Here is a 4,556-nt window from a genome sequence, read left to right as displayed (position 1 = left end):
GTAAAAAAAACACGTTGTATAAACAAATAAAATATAGTGATAAGCAAAAACCAAGTTAAAGTGTGTTTGCTTTAGGGATAGAACGGAAAGAAAATTTAATGTTCTGGTATTTTTGTAATGCAGTCCATGTCAAGCTTCGATGACACTATGCTGACCATGTTCGTATGGATAATTGTCCCAAATGATTTTTTTTACAAAATGGGAATAGAGCTATCTAAGCCCGATCTCACACACTAGCACACCATTTGTTTTGCTGGCTGGTACAAAATTTAACCTCACTTTTTTCGTGTACGTACACGCAATACATGCGCACGTAGATAACTCTATGATATTCTGTATCTTGCGAAGGAAGGAAGGAAACTGCTTCGAGATTTTCGAAATACTAAAAAAATCAAACCACCAAGCTTATAAACGACAACTGTCGAGGTAAAAATTTCATATCCTTTTTTGAAATTTACAGAAGATATTTTCTTAGAAAATGTATTTTCATCGGTTTGAATTATTTGTGACGCTGTCTCAGAAACGAGTTGGCCGATTTTCAAGGTTTCAGTGTAAAATTTATAGGAAATTTTCTCAGCTTTTCAAAAATATGTTTTTGGAGGTGCGTTTCTTTTACTAAATATTTTTTAAATACAAAGAAACTAAAAGAAATCGAAAATAAGAAACTAAACTCGTAACCAAAAGTGGCTATAACTTGTGAACGGTATATTCTATCAAAAAAATTTACTTAAAATAGTAGTTTATGCAACAAGTTGCAAAAAGAGGATTTTTTCAGCACGAGTCGTACATTTATCCAACGAGGTTCACCGAGTTGGATAAATACGTCGAGTGCTGAAAAAATCAAGTTTTGCTACGAGTTCCATACAACATTTTTTCAATAAATCGATTGAATCAAAAAAATGTTGAAAAGTGTTACTTTTCGAAACAAGTGCTGAAAAGTTCAACTTTACAGCACCCATTACAGTGCTGAAAAGTAGAACTTTTCAGCATTTATTTTGAAAAGTGTTGCTATTCGATTCTGTTATTTTTGGTACAGAAAAGTAGGCTATTTCGTCGTTCAAGAATAACAGGAAAAGTAAGTAGTTTCACGACGGAATTGCAAAAAAGTACTTTTCAATTGCCAGTTAAATTTTGCTTCAAAAATTGTTTTTAATTATTTTGTATGTATGTTTGAAAACATTGAATTGGGTACTAAAGCCCTATGTAAATTTTTATGAGCAACGGTAAAAAACACGATTAAAAACCATTTCTGATCACTTTTTTTCATTTTAATGCAACATTTTTTTTGACAAGACAACATTTTTTCGATGGATCAACTATGGTCTCCTTGGAACGAGCTGTCAAGTAGGAGCTTTTCTGTCAAGAAGGACCGCGAGGTTATTTTTTCAAAATTGATTTAAAAATCCATTTAAACTCTTTGTGGTTGTACAAAGGGTCATTGTACTCAGAAAAATAAGCTTTATCGCTGTAAACAATAATATCAGCAATCTAAGCTTCATTTTAGGACCCAATTGTATTAGCTTTATTGAAATCGTGCCACGTGGTTTATGGATGTCCCCTTTCAAAATTTCAGAATCAAGAATAACTTGTTAAAAGGGCTAAAATCATATTTTTTACTTTTTCAACTGTGGGGCTAGATTTTAGAATTTCCAAATATTTTTTCTTGAAAAGAGCAAAAAATTTCAAAAGGGTAATTTTATAAAAATTGAAAATCGAACCAATATTTCCCTAGAGAAACTCATTTCCCACCAAATTTAAGCTTTGAGTGGCTGTAGCACAGCAAACCTCAGCCCGATTGGCAAAGTCAAAGAGGACATCGTAAAGAATTTTCCTAGTTTATCGAAAACATTTTGTGGAGGGAAGATTTTCCTTCAGGAAAAAATTTTTATGTTAAATTTGTTTTATGTTACTTTTAAATGCCTTTAACTTGAAAAATGTGCATTTAAAAAAAGTTTCAAAACATTTTCATTTGCAAATTTGATTTTAATTTAAAGATGATGTTTTAAATTTTGTTTGACAATATTTTAGATATTTCTAAAATAAAAATTAAAAACTCCGGAACCAGACTTTTTTAGTCCCCTAATACATGTAAAAAGAAATCTAAAATACATTAAAAGGAAAATAAAAAAAAACGGGAACTTTTTTTTCCGTCTGCCTATTGTTTCTGAAAAGTCCTAAAAGTAACCATTTACCGAAGACACAAAATCGATCAAAAAATCTCCTCTGAAGATATAGATTTTCGAATATTTACATTCCCATTTTGTATGGAAAAACTATTGATACAAAATGGCTTCTTTTAACAATGCATTGACAATGTTTTTAAAATAAAAAAAATAAAAAATCTCTAAAAAAAGTTGTGAAACTCCAGAGAACTACTCAGCATTGAAGATTAAAAATAAAAAAAGGTCTAACCGATTTTCAAAAGCTAAAAATAAAATATTATCGTCTGAAGATAACGAAAATGGTTATCGTTATCGTTATTTCTATAATTCTATCGGCGATAACCTTATCGCCGATAATGGACGAAAACTCATTTTTAAAATCGATTAATTCAACCAGATCATGATAAATTTTCAATGCTTTCGCTAAAAAAATATTTTTGAAAATGTAGTAAAGTTTCAAAGTTTAAACAGTAAAGTTTCAAAGTTCAAAAATGTTCACCAAATACCGTATTTTTCGAAAATACTCAAATTTGTATAAATTGCAATATGGGTATCGAACGAAGCGAATCGAAATTTTGTATGTTTTTTTTTATCACTTTATTAAGGTATTTTTTCGAAAATACTCAAATTTTCAACATGGGTATCAAACGAATTGAAATGTAGTATGCTTTTCCAGACACCTTCCATCGGATGAGGAAGTAAAATGTCGGTCCCGGCCTTGGTTGTTAGGCCGTTAAGTCATTTCAGGTGTAGGAATCGTCTCCATGCCATAAGTACAAACAACACACCAAACCAAGCCTACTCCGGTGAAATCGCTGGCGGCGGTTGGACTCGCAATCCAAAGGTCGTCAATTCAAACACTGGGGTGGAAGGTTCCTTGGAGTAGAAAGAGGTTTGGGTGCTCTCCCCATTCAAGCTTTCGGACTCCTAGGTTCGAGAAGAAACTTGCAATAGAGACCACAAAAGACCCGGGGGTCGTTAATGTGGATGGTTTGTTTTGTTTTATGCTTTTCCAGACTCGATTATCCGAAGTTCGATTATCCGAAGGTTTGTATGGGACTTCGTATAATCGAATCATGACCAAAAAATTTTTGTTTCGTATTTTTTTAGTCTCTTGTATTAAACATAAAATTCGGGTTCTGCGACCACATTTTAGTCAAATTTGAAAGCAAATCGCCTATTAAATTAAAAAAAATCATTTTTAAATATTTTATCGCCGCCATTTTGGCCGCCCTCTTGTATTTAAAAATTCTTAATCCCTTTAGAGTAGTTTAGGGGTACCGTAAACCGGGGTGACTTTGATAGGATTTCAATTTGTTTTTGGAATATTTTCCAACAGGAAAGGTTTTTCTCAAAATTATTATTTCTAAAACATGTACTGGGGTAGGCCACACCATGTCCATGCACTATTTTGGAAAAAAGTTTTTTCAATAGTGTTTAGAAAAATAGTTACGTTAAAAATTCTTAGTTTAAATTCCGGGGTGACTTTGATAGTCATAGTTTTTCTTATTAAAATCATATTTAAGATGTTCAAACTTTATTTGTACGTTAAATGTACCATCACTAAAGTAGCTGATATAGTGTTTAAGAAAAAAAAAATCCATGTTTAAATTTAGTTAACTAAGTTTATAAGCTTTTCAACAAAATACATATAAATTTTAGATAAAATTTAAGTGAAAAGTCGGAATTTTGCGAAAAATTTGTTAAAACTAGTTTTGTTTATAAAACTATCGATTTAAATTGCATTTCATACTGAATTCGGAGCACGAATAACAAGTTTTTACATTTTTCATGAAATTGGTTCAACTGAAATTGCCTATAAATTTGGAGATTTTTTTTAACTGTGTTTCAAAAACACATATTATTTATCATTTACAAACTTATTTAACCTTTTCCTAATGGAAAATTGTCTAAATAATCCAAAAATGCATTCCGTTTTCCGATTAAAAATCATATTCATTGAGAAAATCATGACACTTTGAGAAGTTTAAAATAATGACTTTCATCAACATTTTCTTAACTATAATTAACTAACTTTTTAAACTTTCCAAAATTTTATGAAAAGTTCTTTTTGAGGTACTTTGAACACTTCTCTACCACGGTCAATATGATTCTAAACCATTCCGTACGTATTTAAATTGTACTCTTCATTTTGCGGAAAAATCGCAAACCTATCAAAGTCACCCCGGCTATCAAAGTCACCCCGTTTTACGGTAATACTAAAGCTTATCATTAAGAACTATTACAATGAAAATTTTGTTTTTTCGTGATTCGATTATACGAAGTGAAATTTTGCCAAATCCTTCGGATTATCGAGTCTGGACTGTACTTACATTTTACAAACAACCGTATTTTTTCGAAAATACTCATATTTTCCAAATGTGCTTCATACAT

Source organism: Culex quinquefasciatus, chromosome 2, assembly GCF_015732765.1.
Source record: "Culex quinquefasciatus strain JHB chromosome 2, VPISU_Cqui_1.0_pri_paternal, whole genome shotgun sequence".
Taxonomy (NCBI): Eukaryota; Metazoa; Arthropoda; class Insecta; order Diptera; family Culicidae; genus Culex; species Culex quinquefasciatus.
This window is presented reverse-complemented; position numbering follows the sequence as displayed.